This window comes from Phocoena phocoena, chromosome 16 (assembly GCF_963924675.1).
Source record: "Phocoena phocoena chromosome 16, mPhoPho1.1, whole genome shotgun sequence".
Classification (NCBI taxonomy): domain Eukaryota; kingdom Metazoa; phylum Chordata; class Mammalia; order Artiodactyla; family Phocoenidae; genus Phocoena; species Phocoena phocoena.
In genome coordinates this window covers 35779503-35800735 of record NC_089234.1, presented here as the reverse complement: position 1 = coordinate 35800735, position 21233 = coordinate 35779503, and positions in this window count along the sequence as shown.

The following is a 21233-nucleotide window of genomic DNA, read 5'->3' as shown; positions in this document are numbered from 1 at the left end:
GGTAATGTAAGTCTAAATCAGTCTAAGTTCAGTCAGGAAAATAGGGTCTCTTGTTGCCTCAATAAGAGGCTTAACACAGGAATTGGGACAAATATCTGTGTTGCTAAGGGACAACTTTTCCTGCCAGGACATTTCCCACATTTAAGACCTTTCGATTTACCTGATTCATTTCACAAAATGGGCTCAGTCTGAAAACAAGATACATTAACCATAGAAACAAAGAATGTAAAATGTATAGAAATGAACCTAATAATGAATGCAGAAAATCTTTCAGAGGAAATGGTTTAATTCTATTAAAGGACATGAAAGAAAATTTGAGTGACACAACATGTTTATGCATGGACTAATTAATATGGCATTGAGGTCAATTATCTCACAAAGTAGTCTGCAAATTCAACACAATAGCAATAGAAAGTATAGCTGGAGGCATTAAACTCATTCTCAAGTTTATATGGAAGAAAAATCAAAGTCAACTTTGAAAAAGAATAGTAAGAAGGAAGATCAACCCTACAAGATATTAACATATATTATTAATTCATAGTAATTACATCAGCAGACTAATGGAACACAATAAAAGAAACAAATAGATCCCTGCACATATGAAAACTTGATATATAATAAAGATGCTACCACAAAGCAATAAGGAAGAGATACTAGAAAGCTATGTGACTCTACTGAGCTTTTTTTTTTTAAAAAAAGCAAAAATTAATTTTTGGCTCAATTAAGAACATACCTATTGACTAAGTTGATTTTCTGCCACTAAAAAGCCTTTTTAAGATCCTTGCTCAACTACTATCATCAGAAAGTGCCTGTTTTGGAGGTGCATCCTGGGTTCCCGACGCCCCCACCTGGAGAAACAGATTTACCTGAAAAAGTAACTCATAGAAAGCACCAGACTGTAACACGGGTGTGGGAAGGTCATAGAGCTAAAGGGAGTTGGAGAAATAAGGATTTCCTAAAAGATACTATAAAAAATTGGGCAGATAGAAGACTGAAAGAAGATATTTACAACCTTTAAAACTGATAAGGAAACAATACTTAGATTCTAAAGAAGATCGTGACAATAAAGAAAAGGATAAGAAGTATAATAGAAAACTAGAGAAAGAGCAACAAGTACAATAACATGTTCAAACTCAAAACTGATAGGAAAAATACTAATTTTTCTAAAAAAGCAACAGTGAAAAATTAATGTACACCCATCAGAATGCAAGAATTAGGAAGATGGGTAACATCTAATGTTGGCAGGTTGTGGACCTGAACACTCATGCACTGCAAGTAAGAACAATTAACTGATCCAGCCATGCCAGAAAGCAGTATGGTAGTGTCCAGGAAAATAAAGTATGTGTATGCTTTATGACTCAGTGATGCACTCCTGGAGATTTACATCTCAGGGGAGCTCTCTCAGAGATTCTCTTAAGGGTACATGTTCAAGCATGTTCAGCATGACATTGCTTATAATGACAGGAATAGGAAGTATGTTCAATGTATATTTCTAGTATGAAGTTTGTAAAATGAAATAGCTGTATATCATGGAATTCTATGAAGCTCTACGAAGCTCTAAGCTCAAACTAGACACACATACAATAACGTTGACCAACATTTAACACATTGTAAGAAGTGAGCAAACTATTTGAATGGGATTTATAGTGCAATATCACTTGTGTAAATTAAAAATAAACAAACACAAATCAAAACTATATGTTACAAGGACACATATTAAAATATATAGAAATATATATAAACATATATAATATAGTTAAGAATGTAAAGCAGATCTATTAGAAGGGAAAAATTAAATACGTAGGAGTAAATCCTGTGTGAATCAATTATCATCATGTGATATATACACAGGAGTATGATGAGTTCCACTCACTGCCTGAGTTGCAATAGCTAAAAGAAAAAGAGAAAAATAAAAGTACCCACTTATTCCTTGATCCTGAGGGCTCTCTGTAATATACCACACAATGACAAAAATCTTCTGGTGCAAGGTTAGAGACGGGAATGGAAGAGGCTGAATCTATACTAATAAACGTTCCGGATTTTGCATGATTTATTTACAACAGATCAAGATTTTAGAGAATTAATTCCCCCCACATTTAAGATTTTAGGCTGTTTTAATCCAGTCACAGTACTTTGTAACAGGGCACAGGCAAAGATGGATTTGCTAATCCAACCTCATTGAACAGTACTGCTTAGCAGAGTTCAGGGAAGATTGTTCCGTCTGAGGTATACAACACTTATGCCTCCCCATGTGGATGAAGTTATCTAACAAGACGTAACTGATAGGTGCCTTTTTTTATTCGCATGTTTGGTCACATCCTGGTAATATTTGTAAGTTTCCAGCTGTGGTACCCATTAGCTGACACAATGACTGACTGCCAAAGACCTGAATGCTGCAATTAGTCAATGGTGTTATCTTAATTACTAACTTCTCCCTAATAGCCCCTCTTCCTCACTTCTGACAGGGAAATCGCAGGAAAGTGGCAGAGATTGGTTCTAAGCTAGGCTTAGAAAGTTGGATTGGCTTTAATGCTTTTGTTTTGAATTAAGAGAGTTCTTTCAATAATCACTACTCAAACTAAAAGGAAAAAATATGTGTCCACCAAGAGAAAGAATCATGAAAGTCCTATTCTATTATTCACCAGTCAGAAGACACCTGGAAGAACTTTGTTCAGCTCTAGAAGTCAGTTTTTAAGAAGGACTTATACAAACTGATTCCTATACAAAGAAAAATGAACATGATCGTATTAAGTCTGGAAACCACATCAAATCAGGGGCTAAGGGTGCTGGTACCAGAGAAGAAGAATTTTAATATTTGAAGGAGAGCACTTTTAAAATGTAAGTGTTTATGTTCTATCCCATCAGGGTCTCCAAAGTTCTGCCATGTTTATAAATCTCACAAGTTCTCAAATGGTTCTCAAATTTCTACATATATATAAGCATTTAAGCATGATCTTGTCAATTTCTGGAAAAAGCATGTTAAAATTTTGATTAGGATGTCCTTGAATGTATAGACCAAGTTGGGAAGAAACAGAAGTCTTAACAATATTGAGTCTTCCAAACCATCAACATTTGTCTAGGTCTTTTTCTCAGGAATACTTTATAGTTTTCAATGTAGAAATCTTTCACATCTTTTACATGAATCCTAATTTTTAATGATGTTACTGTAAATAGTAGAAAATAAAAAGCAATATTCTATTTTTTGTGTATGTATAAAGAAATATATTAACTTTTGAATATTGACCTTGTATCCAGTAACTTTACTAAAGTCATTTACTAATTCTACTATTATTTTATAGATTCCTTAGGATTTTCTCCATAAGCAATCACATCAGCTGCAAATAAAAATAGTTCTTTTCTTTTCAACTTTTGTGTTTTTAATTTCTTCTACTTAGTTGTCCTGGCTAAGAACTCCAGACCAAAGTGAAATTAAATGGGTGAAAATGGACCTCCTTGTCTTTTTACTCATCTTTGGAAGAGAGCATCAAATGTTTTTCCATTAAATACAAGGTTTTTCACCTGTGTATTTTTTCAGATTGAATATATTTTTTCTGTTTATATTTTAGTGAGAGTTTTGGCATGAGTGTATGTTGGTTTTGTCAAATACCTTCTCTACATCTATTAACAGGATAATACACTTTTTCTCTTTGACTCTGTTCCGGTGATGAATTCCACTGACGGATTTTTGAATGCTGAATGAACTGTACATTCCTGGGATAAACCCCAAATAATCATGATGTTTTTATCTATTGTTGGATTATCTTTTTCTGAGGACTTTTACATCAGTATTCATGTGATATTGGTCTTGGGAACATGGTAAGGAATATGGCTCTGGACTCGAGCTGCCAGGATTCAAATGGCAACTGTATTATCTACATGCTCTTGGACACATATAATCAGGATAATAATCACATGTCTTGCCAGGATAATAATAAAGCCTACCTCATAAATTTGTTGGGAGGATTAAATGACTCATGTTTACAACTGACTACTGGAAATCTCTAACTGGATGTGTTAGAACCATGTCAGATTTGAAATATCCAAAACCAAACCGATTTTCTACTACTCCAAAACTTGCTCCATTCACTGACTTCCTCATCTCATGAAATGACAACTTCAATCTACTGTCCTCAGGGCAAAACCTTGTAGTTTCTCATGCTGAATCCCTCGCAATCATCCTCAACTCCTTGTTCTTTCTCATATCAAATATACAAAATGTCAGCAAATCCTGTAGTTTAGTTTCTACCTTCAAAGATCTCCAGAATCTGACCACTTCTGACCACCTCACTGCTACCACGCTGACACTCTAACTTGGATCATTCTGATAATATCCTGACTGATCTCAGGGCTTCCACCTTTGCAACCCAAGAGCCTGTTCTCAGCACAGCATCCATTACATTCCTGCAAGTATTTCACTCACATAATGACGTTCCTTTGCTCAAAACCCTCTATCATCTTCAAAGTCCATTCATGACCTTCCAAGCCCCTTATCTAGCCCCCTATTCTCTCTATGACCTTGTTTCCTACTACACTCCCCTAGCACTCTTGCTGCTCCAGCCACATTGACCTCCCAATCTTTATTAATCACACCAGGCGTAGGTCCATCTTAGGGTATTTGCAGTTGTTTTTCCCTTCACATAGAAGTCTCTTCCCCCAGATATTCGAATGGCTTGCTCCCTTACCTCCTTCAGGTCTTGATTCCAAAGTCAACTTCTCAATCAGGCCTTCTGTGGCCACCTTACTTTTAAAATGTGTGTGTGTGTATTGACACTGCAACATTTCCTAAACTTCCTGCTTTAGCTTTCTTCAAGCATTTGTCATCATTTAATGTACTATGTAATTTACAAACATACTTTTTATGTCTCATCACCATTATCCATCAGAATATAAAGTCCATGAAAAAAAGATTTTTATATTTTATCCATTCCTCTGTTCCAAGTGCCCAAACTATACCCAGTATTTAGATCTTCAGTAAATGTTTATTGACTTAATTAAATAACACGACACACAGCTCTTACACTCAGAAAAATCTCAATAAATATTAATGTTTATAATTTTAACATTTACATCTTTGTTCAGCCTCCCAGCTTTCCAAGGGCAACAAAATATGTTCTAACTCTTGGAAGAAGCAGAAAAATTGTTTTATCTCTTTATCATTGACAGCACTGCTTGTGTTTAGTTGGGCAGACATGCCATAAAATTCTGCAATTTCACAGGCTACAAATGAGTTGTACCTGCCCAGACTACTGCCTACCCAAGGACACACCTGGAAATAAGAAATATGATATACTTCTACTATTCTTCCTACCTTGGGGAAAAAAACATGTTCAAATCCAATCAACACCTCCAAAATCCTTTCTGATGACTCATTTCTCCAACTCCCCTTAGCTCTATGACCCTCCCACACCCTTGTTACAATCTGGTGCTTTCTATCCGTTACTTTTGTCCAGTAAATCTGTTTCTCTAAGTGAGAAACCATACAGAACGCAGGAGGTACCTCCAAAATAGGCACTTTCTGAAGCAGTAGTTGAACAAGAGCTTTAAAAAGCCTTTTAGTAGCAGAAAATTAACTGAGTAAGCCGGTAGGTTCTTAATTGAGCCAGTGTTTTAAACTCGATATATTCACATAGCTTTCTAGTATCAATTTCCCTTTATAAGGTACTTCCATGAAAATTGTAAATAAGACCTAATTTATACATATTCCTGAATACCAGTCTTCCTAAATAAAAATCTAAGTACATAAATTATTTTCGGGCACTTGTGTTCCCTCCAGAACTCAGAGCTACGGATATTCAAACTTTTTAATGAAATCGGAGTGTAGCAACCTCATAGACCATGGTGTGCCTTGCACGCCCTCATTCCGATAATACAATTCCAGAAATATAAAATGTTAGATTCAGAAATAAGCCACTCTAAACTTTAGAGTTTAGGAGGGAGGGAGCCAAGGCTGTGCCAATGCCACAGAGCTAGCTAGCAGCAAAGTGGAGGCTAGAAATTGGGGCTTCAGTTTCATGTCTGCAATGCTTACTCACCACCCACTCAAGTCTCAGGTACTGGCCTCATTGTGAGTCCTGAATATTGAGTACTTTAATTGTACTAGGATGTCTGAGTTAATATAGGTTACAATGATCTAAGCAACTTAATTCAACGTGTTCAAAAACCTGTAACGAATTTCCACTCTACACAAGATCAGAGAGAGAAAACCAGGGATGAGAGCACGTTTTGGATGTAGCTGGAAGTTCTTCAGAAATCTGAAGATCTACAATATCACTTAGAATATTACTAGCTATAGCAAAGGAATTGTCCTCTTTTAATTATGCAAGAGAGCAGGACCTAATCCACTTCACATCTGTGATGATTAAGTACCTCTTCAGATAAATGGAGAATGGTACTTTGTACCAGATTCATTTTATCAGGGTAGAGTACAAATAAATCCACAGAAAGTGACATATAGTTCTTACTACATCAGTCTGCTGGCTCTTGATACCGAAATATTTTAAGTTATAAAATTGCTATTACATACTACACTGCTCCCTCATGATAGAGAGCTGCATGGTAGCTAATAGCAATTTGAACAGACCTTGAGATTTTCACCAGCAAGGTCATCATCCACAATCTATATACAAGCAATAATAATTTCACATGCTCTCCCACAAGAGCTCTTAAAAATGGTCTCTCCTCTACCTGAGTTTTAAGATTCAGGACAAGAATGGCTTTCCTAGCCTAAGGAAAAGTGAATGCCAAGTAGTAATTCAGAACCACAACACAAATGAGTTTCAGCAGCATATATAATTACTTGTAGTTTCAAGTGAGAATGAATTTTTTCTTCTATGTAATTCTATAAGCTCAGACTTCTGGCAGTATTAGCTACCCATAAAAATTATAACTTAAGAAGTTGAGAATAATTGGAAGGATTATTTGTACATGTGGTTAAGAAAGATAACCAAGTTTATATATTGAGGGAAAATCAAGAGTGAATGTGATGAACATCTTTTCCAGGTATGGTTCTAAGTTATGTTTGGGTATCCAAAAATGGATAAAACATAGTTCTTGCTCACAAGAAATTCAAATCTATTTGAGGGACACTGGTATATAAATAACAAGCGGGGAAAACTTAAGAGTCTACGGTCATGAATTCAGCTTTGTCGCTTATTAGCTGAGAAACTTTAAGCAAGTTTCTTAACCTCTCCCAGGCTTTAATTTTCTCACTTATAAACCAGAATGCCTTCCTTCTGAGGTACTGTGAGGATTAAAGAAGATAATACATGGAAAGGGTTTAGCACATCTCCAGGTAGGAGTACGCAAAATTACCATAATTATTATTACATAAGGTACAAATAAACAAATGCTAATAGAAATACAAGCAATGTTCCATGAAAGCAACTTATTCTGCCTGGTGATTAGACCTCTGCTCTGAGCTACACATGCCCTTTACAAAAGCAGCACAAATAGAACATGTTTCCTAAGATATGTTTAGAATATTTTCAGAGCAGCAATCATGAGGTTATTACTATTCCGGATCAAAGGGTAAGGAGTAGCCTTGTGTCTGAAACTGCTCTATGACTGACTGAAGAGGAAGACAAATCTATTATCTGCATTGTTTAAAAAAATTGCCTAAGAAAAGGAAATCACAAGGAAACCCAATTTACCTCATAGTGAAATTTGGCTTAATCTGAATCTGACTTACACCTAGGACAAGAATCTTCTGGCAAAACTAACTGGTCTTTTTTCCTTTTTTTAAAATTGTACAATGTTGTGTTAATTTCTGCTATACAGCAAAGTGATTCAGTTACACATATATACGTTCTTTTTTATATTCTTTTCCATTATGGTTTATCACAGGATATTGAATATAGTTTCCTGTGCTATACAGTAGGACCTTGTTATTTATCCATTCCGTATATAATAGTTTGCATCTGCTAACCCCAAACTCTCAACTCCATCCCTCCCCCACCAACTCTCCCCCTTGGCAACCACATGTCTGTTCTCTATGTTTTAAATGGTCTCTTGAAAAAGAGGCCTCACCTAGAAGTTTCTGTGGACACTGCCTGATTGGGCTGCTGTAACAAAATACCATAGACTAGGATGCTTAAACAACATACATTTATTTCTCATGGTTCTGGCATCTGACAAGCCCAAGATCAAAGTGCTGACACATTCAGTTCGTGGTAAGGGCCCACTTCCTGGACTGCAAACAGCCACATTCTCACTGTATCCTCACGTGGTAGAGAGAGGAAGATTTAGCATCTCCTCCTCATCTTAGAACGGGTGCTCTACTCTCATGATTTCATCTAAACCTAATTACCTCCCCAAAGCCCCACCCTGTAATAGTATCATATTGGGGGTTAGAGCTTCAGCATATGAATTCTGAGAGGGACACAAATTCAACTCATAACAGATCACATAGCCACATACTGCTCTGTCATGTTTTTATTATAGTTGACTTACATTACGTTAGTTTCAGGTGTACAACCCCATGACTCAATATTTTAAAAGATTATACTCCAGGGCTTCCCTGGTGGCGCAGTGGTTGAGAGTCCGCCTGCCTATGCAGGGGACATGGGTTCGTGCCCCGGTCCGGGAAGATCCCACATGCCGCGAAGCGGCTGGGCCCGTGAGCCATGGTCGCTGAGCCTGCGTGCTTGGAGCCTGTGCCCCGCAACGGGAGAGGCCACAACAACAGTAAGAGGCCTGCGTACCGCAAAAAAAAAGAAAAAAAAAAAGATTATACTCCATTTAAATATATTATAAAATACTGGCTATATTCCCTGTCCTGCACAATATATCCTTGCAGCTTATTTATTTTATACCTAGTAGTTTGTATCTCTTACTCCCCTACTCCTCTGTGTCTCTGCCCCCTTCTGTCTCCCCACTGGTAACCACTAACTTGTTCTGTATATCTGTGAGTCTGGTTCATTTTTCTTATATTTACTACTTCGTTGTATATTTTTGGATTCTACATATAAGTGATATCACACAGTATTTGTCTCTGTGTGACTTATTTCACTTAGCATAATGCCCTCAAGTCCATCCATGTTGCTACAAATGGCGTAAGTTCATTCTTTTTGGTCATATTTGCAAATATTCTCACTCATTAAGTTGTTTTTTGTTTTGTTGATGGTTTCCTTTGTTGTGCAAAAGCTTTTAATTAGGTCCCATTTATTTATTTTGCTTTTATTTCTTTTGCCTTAGAAGACAGATCCAAAAAAATATTGCTGCAATTTATGTCAAAGTGTTCTCCCTACGTTCTCTTCTAGGGGTTTTATGGTTTCATGACTTACATTTAGGTCCTTAATCCACTTTGAGTTTATTTTTGTATATGGTATGAGAAAATATTCTAACTTCATTTTTACATGTAGCTGTCTGGTTTTCCCCATACCACTTATTGAAGAGATTGTCTTTCCCCATTGTGTATCTTTGCCTCCTTTGTCAGATTAATTGACCATGAGTGTGTGGGTTTATATTTGGGCTCTCTATTCTGTTCCAATGACTTCTGAGTCTGTTTTGTGCCAGTACCAAACTGAGGCTTCATTATACTACACTATATATATACTATACTGTCTGAATTCTGCGAGTGTGATATCTCTAGCTTTGTTCTTTGTTCTGAAGATTGCTTTGACAATTTGGGGTCTTTTGTGATTCCATATAGATTTTAGTATTTGTGCTAGTTCTATGAAAGATGGCATGAGTATTCTGATGGGGATAGCATTAAATCTGTAGATTTCTTTGGGTAGGATGAACATTTGAATATTAATTCTTTCAATCCATGAAGACAGGATATCTTCCCATTTCTTTGTGTCACCTTCAATTTCATCAATGTCTTATAATTTTCAAAGTATATATCTTTCATGTCTTTAAGTTTACTCCTAGGTATTTTATTCTTTTCGATGCAGTTTTAAACAGGATTGTTTTGCTATCTCTGATAGTGCATTATTAGTATATAGAAAAGCAACAGATTTCTGTATGTTAACCTTGTATCCTGAAACTTTAATTCTTTTAATAGTTTTAATAGTTTTTTGGTGGAGACTTTAGGGTTTTCTATATATAGTACCATGTCAATTGCAAATAGTGACAGTTTTACTTCTTCCTTTCCAATTTGGATGCCTTTTATTTCCTTGTCTTGCCTGATTGCTGTGGCTAGGACTTCAAATACAAAGTTGAATACAATTGGCAAGAATAAGCATCCTTGTCTTCTTGATTTTAGAGGAAAAGCTTTCAGCTTCTCAGCCCTGATTATGATGTTAGCCAGGATTTTTTTTTATATATGGCCTACATTATGTTGAGATATGTTCCCCTCGACTTTGGTGAGCATTTTTATCATAAATTGATGTTGACTTTTGTCAAATGCATTTTCTGGATCTATTGAGATCATGTGATTTTTATCCTTTGTTTTGTTAATGTGGTGTATCACATTGATTGATTTGCAGATATTGAACGATACTTGGAGTAAGTCCTACTTGATCATGGTTTATGATCCTTTTTACATATTGTTGAATTCAGTTTGCTAATATTTTGTTGAGGATCTTTGCATCTATATTCATTAGAGATATTGGCCTGTAATTTTTTTTGGTGATATCTTTGTCTGGTTTTGGTATCAAGGTAATGGAGGCCTTGCAGAATGAATTTGGGAGTGTTCTGTCCTCTTTGATTTCTTAGAATAGTTTGAAAAGGACAGGTATTAATTCCTCTTTATGTGTTTAGTAGAATTTCCATGTGAAGCCACGTGGTCCTCGATTTTATTTGCTGGGAGTTTTTTTGATTACTAATTCAATGTCACTACTAGTGACTGATCTGTTCAGATTGTCTATTTTGTTGGCATATAACTGTTCATAGTATCCTCATGATTATTTTTTATCTTCATTTTTCATTTCTTATTTTGTTTATTTAGACCCTCTTTTTTTTTCTTGATAAGCCTGTAGCCAGGCTCAATTTTGTTTATCTCTTCAAAAAACCAGCTAATGGGAAAAAAAAAAAAAAAAACCAGCTAACAGTTTCAATGATCTTTTCTATTGCTTTTTTGTCTCTATTTCCTCTCTGATCTTCATTATTTCCTTCCTTCTGCTGACTTCAGATTTTGTTTGTTCTTCTTTTTCTCATTCCTTTAGATGGTAAGTTAGGTTGTTTAATATTTTTCTTGATTCTTGAGGTAGCCCTGTACTACTATAAGCTTCCCTGGTAGAACTGCTTTTGCTACAACCCATAGATTTGGGAAAGGTATTTTTTTTTTTTTTTTGTCTTAGGGTATTTTCTGATTTCCTCTTTGATTTCTTCATTGACCCACTGGATTTTAGTACCATGTTATTTGGTCTCCACATGGTGGTGTTTTTCCCCTTTTCTTCCTATAATTGATTGCTAGTTTCACATTTTTCTGGTTGGAAAAATATGCTTGATAAAATTTCCATCCTCAAATTTGTTGAGGCTTTGTTTTGTGGCCAAGTATGTGATCTATCCTGGCAAACCCTCCATGTGCACTTGAAATGAATGTATACTCTGCTGTTTGGGAAAGGAACGTCCTACAGATATATATTAAATCCAAGCGGACTAATGGGTCATTTAAGACCAGTTTCCTTATAGATTTTCTAACTGGATGATCTGTCCATTGATATAAGTGGACAAGTCCCGTACTAGTATTGTATTTTTGTTAATTTCTCCCTGTGTCCCTTAATATTTGCTTTATATATTAATATTTAGTTGCTCCTGTATTAGGTGCATATATATTAACAAATATTATATCCTCTTTTAGTATTGATCCCTTTATAATTATATAATGCCCTTCTTTGTCTTTTGTTAGACTTTGTTTTAAAATCTGCTCTGTTTGATATGAGGACTCCTATCTCAGCTCTGTTGTTTCTATTTGCATGAAATATCTTTTTCCATTCCCTCACTTTTATCTGTGCATATCTTTAGCTCTGAAATGAGCCTCTTATAAGCAGCATATAGATGGGTTTTGCTTTTTATCCTATCAGCCACTCTACGTATTTTGATTGGAGCATTTAGTCAGTTGATATTTAAAGTGATTATTGATAGGTATGTATTTATTGCCATTTTGTTACTTGTTTTCTGTTTGTTTTGCAGTTCTTCTCTGTTCTTTTCTTCTTTTAATTACTTCCCTTGTGGTTTGATAATTTTCTTTAGTGGTTTTCTTGTGTTGCTTTCTCTCTAGTTTTTGTGTATTCATCGTCAGTTTTTGATTTGTAATTACAATGGGGTTCATATACATCGACCTATATCTACTTGTTTTAAACAGATAGTCCTTTAAGTTCAAACACATTCTAAAAGATCTACATTTTTTACTCCCCTCCCTTACATTTTGTGTTTTTTGGTGCCATATTTTACATCTTCATGTCTATCCCTTAGCTATTTATTGTAGTTATATTTTATTTTATAATTTTTATCTTATAATCTTCCCTTTGCTTATTTAAGTGGTTCATCTACAGCCTTTAGTATATGTTTGCCTTTACCAATGGGATTTTTCCTCTCCTATCCATTCTTCTTATTGCAGCTTTTTCTTTTCCACTTAGGGAATATCCTTTACACTTCTTGTAGTGTCTGTTAAGTATTGATGAGCTCTTACTTTTTTGCTTGTCTGAGAAGTTGTTTATCTGTCCTTCAATTCTGAATGATAATCCTGCTGGGGAGAGTATCCTAAATTGTAGGGGTTTCCTTTTCAGCACTTTAAGTATATCATGCTACTCCCTGCTGGCCTGCAAAGATTCTTCAGAAAAAAAAAATATCACATGATAACCTTACAGGTTATATATATATATATATATCAAATATATATCAAAGACTTTTTAAGAGGCAGAAGCAATACTTAAAGCCAGGAACATATTGAAAATGTCCTTGGCTCTTGTGCAGAGTTCTATCAATCTCTGTACTATTAACAATTTGGGCTGGATGAGACTTTATTGTGAGGGCTGGAATGTGCATTGTACAAGGTTTAGCAGCATCCTTGGCCTCTCCTCATCAGATGCTAATAGCACTCTCCTTCCCCAGCTGTGACAGCCAAAAATGTCTCCAGGCATTGTCAAATGTTGTCAACCACAACTTTAGTCCAAATGCTCAAGAAAACCCTTTGATTTCTATATATTTAATGGAATATATTTACCTTTTGAAAGTTATTTTTCAAATAAAATCTAAATTAAAAGGAGACCATTAACCACTAAATCCAACTACATCCAAACGATTCTCTCTCCTCTTATATCTACTTTTAAAAATTTATCCTGTTACTTTGAAAATTCCCTTTTCTCTCTAGCTTTTACTTGCATTTAATAAAAATAAGTGTCTGTTTTTAAATAGTTTCTTAACTTTGCTAGTAATTTGCTGGCAACCATACTCTGATATTTGACCCACCACTTTCCTATCAGAAATGGGTTGACTATCAATGGAAGACATTATCCTGAGGTCTCAAGAGAAACCCAACCCGCCAACACCTTGATCATGGACTTTCCAGATTCCAGAACTATGAGGCATAAATTTCTATTGTTTAAGTATCCAGTCTGTGGTATTTTGTTATGGTAGCCCTAGCAGACTAATGCATGCTCCTTAATGTTTTTGAAGTTCTGTAATAGCATACATTGTCCTAGAATATACCATATGGATAAAATATTGGTCTACCTAGATAGGCTGATGAGCTGCTTGAAGAAAAAGACTTCATAGATTAAATGTGCATGGTGGTCATTTGATTTTCTCTATTGAATTATTAACTAGAAAACAGCATCACAGATCTTCTCTATCACCCACAAATCCTAAATCCTAGTCTATTAGAAATGACTGTTGGTTGAAACAGTTTCTTTTAACAAAAGGCCCCAAGATTCTCAGAATAAAAATCATAGCCCTCTCTTTCTAGTTCAAAAAACAACAGCAACAACTAGTATTGACCCTTCCTATGTGTCAGACACTGGTCTCTATGCTTGGCTATTGGTGAGGCCATCTGAAACAACAAGCTTCCTTCCAAAAACAGCCACTGGGTTGGTTCCCATTTTCTGGCCAAAAAAATACTTATTGGGACTTTTAAGAAGGAAGAGATCACAATTTTATCTCTTATAGTCTAAGATACAGATGCAATTGACCTTTCCAACCTGTGAAGCCCCAAAATACTGGACTATCAGTCAGTATTAATTACAGGTCACTGTAATTTTAGCTGGCAAAAGCTACCCTTAGCAGAGCTGTGTTATTTTCATCCCTGCTTGCAAGTGAGCTAATTCGTACTTTGGTTTCTCTCTCTAAAACTTGGTTAAAAGAAGCAAGTAGCATTTATCACCTACCAGCATTCTGACTTCTACTAACCTATTTCCCAGAGAGCTTCAGATTCAGGAATCCCACACCTGTCTTCAAGGGATCACAGTATTCGTTTTACCAAGTATTTGTTACGGCATGACAAGGATAATCAACTTTCCAGCCTACCATATGTGCTTGACCACTAAGCCAAAGCAGTTCCACTTCTAAGCAACAAATCCTGTAATGGTGGTGGTTCAGCATAGGAAAAAGAAAGCATTCTAGGGATTTTAAACTGGAAGGAGTTTTATATAAGAAATTAAACAGAACTATTAGATCACTAGAGTAGCAGTGTCAGGATCTCAGTAGAGCTTGAAAGAAAACTGAGCTGCCAAGTGTCAGAAATGCTGGTTAAAGCAACAAGCCAAAATGGAAGTTACAATCAAGTTTTTGATCACTTACAGTGGTAATATAAGCAGGAGGGTAAAACCTCAGAAAATGCTGACTCTCCCACGATATTCCATTTTCTCCCATGGAAAGGTACACAGGTGGAGGGTCAACCAGTAGACCAATACAGTACATGGGATAGACCCAGTACAGATGTGGGGGGTGCTCTCACTGTTGAGGGCACTCCAAACAAAAGTCTCCTGCAATCTTATGGACTCTGGATCAGGGGAATCGAATGGGAGGGGGAGGGCTAGGACTAGAAAAGCACTGAGCCAGAGTGGAGGAAAGTATCTTCAAGGGTCCCCTCCATCCTCTTTCCCATAAGAAGACCTTAGCAGAAGCACCTGAAGAGGACCTTGGCAACAAGACCCCAGATAAAAAAACTTCTGAATGCAGTGCTTAGTCTAGAAACACAAATATGTTTAAGAGCATGGTGGGCCAGAGGGCTTGAGTGTTTGATTCTAACTCCCTTATAATGTGCACCAAGTCTTGTGTATAGTGACTAGCCGTTTTCCCTGTGAGGTCTGCCAGGTAAAGCCTATGGTCAGGCCTGAAAAACCATACAAAGGCAATTTTTGGTGAAGAGCCAGACTCTTCAGCAAGATCTAGGCAGGATCTTTAGGAATGAGTTCTAGAATACAGAACTGACCCACCAGGAAAGCCACTACTGTCAAGGCCACCACTTAGGGTTTTGAACGAAGGAAGCAACACATCTAACATCCATATCTGATACCCAGTGGAATCAGGATGCTATCACAATTGCCACTACTGTCACCACCACAATTGCCTGTAGACACTCAGGAGCCTAGGTAATGGTCCCTGGAGAATGTTGCACAAAAATGTCATTTCTCCACAACCTAGTTTTCCATGAACAACCAATTAAAGGAAGATGAAGATAGAGTGAATGTGAACAAGATGGCAAATAAGGCTTCTTCTGGTCCTTAAATGTTATGATTTTCAGTATTTAATGAACTCCTTGGGTTAGTCTCTCAAGAATAGAAAAAGGCAGGAGACAGCTCCTGCTCATGCAGAAACTGAAAATATTGATTTCCTCAAAAAATTGATTATACAAGTATCTATGATCTTAGTGGACTATCTTTAGAGTGATATTGCAGGATGTTATCTGTCACCTACTCATGACTTCTTCCCTCCTCTCCTCTCTCATTGAAGATTGCTGATAGTGTTTCAAATTCTTCTCCCACCATTATGCAGTGTAATTGCTAAACTTTATACCCAAATGAATAATGGTGTCCAAAAAGATAAAGTACCTTCCATACACCAGAAGTCATATTCTTTTTAATACTATCAGGGCCATAAGTGGCATTTTCTCTTCTAATGTAGCATCATAATTATACACATGATTTTAAGAGTAATTAAATAACTGGAGACTGGTTTCTGTTACAATAATTATGGGAAGCAAAGACCTCTGACTGAATGAACCTCACTGAAATCTTTAATAAAGTCTGAGAAGTGCTATTTGTCATGCAAAGAAACACTGAGTTAAGGCAAATACCAGCTTAGGATAAAAAGAACATTAACTGTCCCTACCTTCATTATCCCAACCTCTCAGTCACTAATCACTTAACCTTTTATACCTTTGTTGAAACCTCATTAGTAAAAAGGAGACCTGCTTACTAAGCATAATGGTAAGGTTTTAATGGATTTTAGAGATTGTTCACCATCTATGAGTGCAATGCAAATTCGTTTTATTTGAATATTTAAGAGTATTAATTGAGCATTTTTAATGGGTTTCAATTGTTAGAATAAAATAAAGTTCTCCAGGAGAATCTGAAGTTTAACAAATATTAAGGTCAAAGAAATTAAATAGAGAAAAAGTATTTTGGTGACATGAATTTTAGTTAGCACAGTTAGTTTTATAATACAATTTTAAAAATCTATTTGCCTTTAAAACTAACTGCAAATCTCTTCACTCAGGGAAATTATTTCCTGAAACTGTTTCACTGCCTTTAGAAACACTGCTTTTTTGGATTCATTTGGCTTAGTTTTTCTTTGTCTAAGAGACTAGAATGGAGACTTGGAAGTAAGTATCTTTCAAGTGGTGTTAAAAGATAAACTGAGGCATATTAAAAATTTTAAGAGTTTGAGCAAAAATCAATTTAAATTGGGCAGTACCAAACCAGAAGGGGTTAGGAGCACTCCACCAAAAGGAACTTGGGAAGAGACTTTTATAGAGAAAAAAGGGAAGCAAATGCAAGTAAATTACTGACTGGCTATAGCTTAACGCCTAGTTGGCTCTTTGTGATTGGTTGTCCTTAGGTTTCAATTTCATAACCTTGAGGCATTTATAGGATTAGATTTTGTTTCCTTAACTAGGTTGCCACAGCATTAGAGCCATCTCCATATAATGGCCTCCTTGTTTAATTAATTTAACAGTGGGCATATTTCAGTCTAGATAAAATTCGGGAAAAGAGAGAATGAATGTTTGAATGAATGTTTACTCAGTAGTATCTGCCATGAGATATTTAGACAGAGAGGCATAAGGCTTACCATAGGAAGGATCCACAATTCCTTTTGACAAGGATTATGTTCTCCCACCTGTTCATCTAACTAATGTCTGTCTATTCTTGATTGTTTTGATACTGTTTTAATCTTGGATAAATATTCACAGAAGCTAGATTCTGCCCCTGCATCCTTTTTAAGACCTTCTGATACATGATAAGTGTTATCTAATCACATGACGCTGTGCACAAACTTCTATTATAGTAGGTAACATGCTCCATTGAAATAATTGGTTTTTATGTGCATTCTCCTCTACTGTGATCCCTCTGGGCATCAACCATGTTTCGTCATATAGGATGGTGCCTGGTACATATTTAGTGCTCCATAAATCTTTGCAGAATTAACAAATGAATGAATGAATAAAAGTATCAATAGAGTTCTACCATATTTCCAAATGTTTTTATTTATGAAAATTTAAATATTTATGTTCTATTTTTTCATCTCATAACTATATTTTAAAAGGTAATACACTTTTTCCTTTTATTTTCCTGAGGGTTTTACAAGGAAATTACATGCAGGATATAAACTTTTTAGAGAGAGATTTCCACAGTGGATACCCACACTGGATAGCCCAGACATAGGGAAGTGAACATGCAGACTAAAATTCCTAAAACTAAGCCAATTATTACAAGTTTGTCAAGATACCTTGATTTACCTTAGAATAAGACCTTATTACCTTCCCTCTAAAGGCAATGTGTGTTATGAGCATTTGCTATGAGTATGCATAAGTGGAAAATTAAAAAGCATACTTAAATGCAACATTATTCTACAAAAATGTTGGCAGTGCCCCACGGTTGACTGTGTATGCTATTAGATATTTCTGAGAATTTTCTTTGCCTGTGGTGAAGAATTTTCAGTAATTCCCTTCTTGGGTAAAATTAGGGCATCATCACAGAAGTAAACTCCACAATACAAACAGTAAATTTCTATTTTTCACAATAAAGTGTTCCTAGAAACCATGTTATGAAGCAAAAAGATTAATATAGATTTTTGGGTTTCATACAGTTTTTGTTAAGTTTAAAACTGCAGCTATTTATTCATTTAAGCAAGTAACATTTTTATACGGGTTAGGCAGAATATTGACTGGGGCTCTCTTCTGGAACCAAGAGAGAATAAAACAACTAGACTGTAAAGTAGGCTAGGTCTCTCAGTAATTAATGCAGTAGAAAATCTAGTTCAAAGTCAAAAACCTATGGCATATATGACATCACTTCCCATTCCAGAGCCTATGAAGACAGGACTACTTGCTTATGTCATTCTTTCCTGCTTTACCCAGATTTAACTTTAGACTCTTTCTTTATACTGAGCTCCAGGGGGTCACTAGCACTCATTTGGAATTTTTACCAATATTACAGAAATTTAGTGTTGGCCTACTATCCTAGACTTAGGTTGTTGACTTATATAACTACAACAAGGAAATAAGCTTTTACCTGGTGACAACACCTTGAATTGTAGCCATAACCTCAGGAGAAGGAAACCAGTATCTTAAATCTAATTCATTAATTCAGATTCACAAATAGTGGCAAACATAACTTAAGCTATTATATTAAAAAAATGGCTTGTACAAATTTCTTGCATTGTTACAGTCCCCTAGCTCACACCATCATGGGGTATTTTAATAACAATTTAATTGAACTATTACGTAGATTTGCCAAATAATTCAGTTAAGCCAGAGCCATTTACTTCAGCAGATATTTACTGATATCTCAGTGTATATATAGCATATTAGTGGATTCTTTTAGGACTTTGAAAAAATGCTTCAGTGCTGTGCTCAAAAAGTTTACTATTTTAATATCAAAAAGACACGTAGAGTTCTGCTCAGTAATGGTGGAATAGCTTGTATTGGATTAACTTTACCATAGATTATAATTACAAACTCAAGACAAAAATTTTTTAAAAATAAAATGCAAGTGTTTAAAAATACAAGACAGTGGTCAAATTCAGTCAAAAAAAAAATAGAAGCCAACATTCAAAGTAAGGAAACTACAGTGGGTAAGACTTGTGTTTATGTGACTTTTTGCCTTTGGACGCTCCCAAAATAGTAGATTATCTAGTACTCAAGCAGAAACTTACAGTCTTGCTGGCTTAAGAGTCAGGGGATAAATTTCAAGGCTGCAAAAGTCCCTGAAATCTAAGGAATGAGTTCATAAGGGAGGATGTCAAATCAGGAATTCCAAAATAAATATAAACAGATAAATACATACATGCATAAATACACAACGCCAGAGTTCTTGACTGGCCACTGAATAGCACCTGTGTGGGAGATCCCAAGGAGCCTGGTAGAAAGCAACAACTGGAAGGCTGAAAGAACTAGGCAGATTTCAGATGCTAACCACCACAAAAGATATGGAGTTTGGAGTTGGAGTCTAACCAAGCTAACAGCATAACAGAACTAATATCAACACTCTTCAGAGGACAATAACAAAATTCAGAGTCTCTGTGTAACAGACATTGTCAGTGAAATAATCAAAGATTATTAGACATGTGAACAAACAAGAAAATTTGACCAGTAGTCAAGAGAAAAAAAAATCAGTTAAGAGAAACCAACCCTGAGATGACTCAGATGTTAGAGTTAGCAGACAAGGACTTTAAAATACCTATTATTAATATATTCAATAATTTAAAGGAAATTACAGTCATAAGTGAAAGTATGTGGAAAATAAACAGAAAACTGAAAACAAATAACTAAATCAAAATTCGAGAACTAAAAGTATACATCTAAAGTAAAAAGGTCACTTGATGAACTTAACAGTAAATTGGAGACAAAAAAAGTTTTGGAAAACTAATAGCCAAGAATTTCCTAAATTTGATGAAAATATAAACTTTTAGGTACCTGAAGTTCAATGGACCAAAATAGAAACAAATTAAAGAGCACCACAGAGTCAAACTGGTGAAAACCAAAGACAAAGAGGAAATCTTTAAAAAGCTAGAGAATATAGTACATAGAAGAAAAATATGAATGATGGCCTATGTCCTATAAATAATGGAAGTAATGGAAGCCAAAAGACAACAGAAAGAAAAAAATCTTGTCAAGCACAGAAGTCTCTAGACAGAGAAAATACTATTATAAAATGAAGGAAAAATAAAGACAACAAGAGCAAAAGAACTCATTGACAGCAGGTTATACTAAATTAAATGCTACAGGAAATTATTCAGGCTGAAAGACCTCACAATGTGTGAAACCTCAGATCTACACAGAGAACTGAAGAGCATCAGAAAAGCAAGTAAGTGGATAAATATAACGGATTATACTTTTCCTCACTGAATTTCTTTAAAGTCTTTGCTGTTTAAAGAAAACATCATAACATTGTATTGTAAGACTCATAATAACACATATGTAATGTACATGGTATCAATAGCACAAAGGATAGAGTAGAAGGTTAAATGACACTATACTACTGAAGGTTTGCATATTATCAACTCTACAAAGATTGTGATGAGTTGGAGATACATTACAACTCCTAGAGAAAACTTAAGAGTAAATCCACAGAGGCATAACTAGAAAGCCAGTAGAGGTATTATAGGTTGAATTTTGTCTAAAATTTATATTAAAGTTCTAATCCCTAGTATCTAATAATGTGACCTTATTTGAAGGTAGGGTCTTTAGAGAGGAAATCCAGTTAAAAAGAGACATTAGGATGAACCTAATCCAACAGAATTGGTATACTAATGAAAGGGGATATTTGGAGACAGACATGCATACAAGAAGAAAGCCATGTCAATGGAGATGGCCAGCTCTAAGCATTTATGAAATAAATAAGACATTTTATAGAAATTGATGAGCTGATTCTATCATTTATATGAAAATTCAAAGGACACAGAATAGCCCAAACAATCTGGAAGGACAAAACTGAAAGCCTGTCATCACATGACTTCAAATCTTAGCAGAAAACTACAGTAATAAAGATAATGTAATACTGGTCTAATAACAGGCAAATAGATCAATGGAACCTAATAAAGTCCAGAGATAGACAAATTCTTATATGGCCAATTAATTTCCCACAAGACACCTAGGTTATTTAATAACCTGGGGAAAAGAAAGTCTTTCC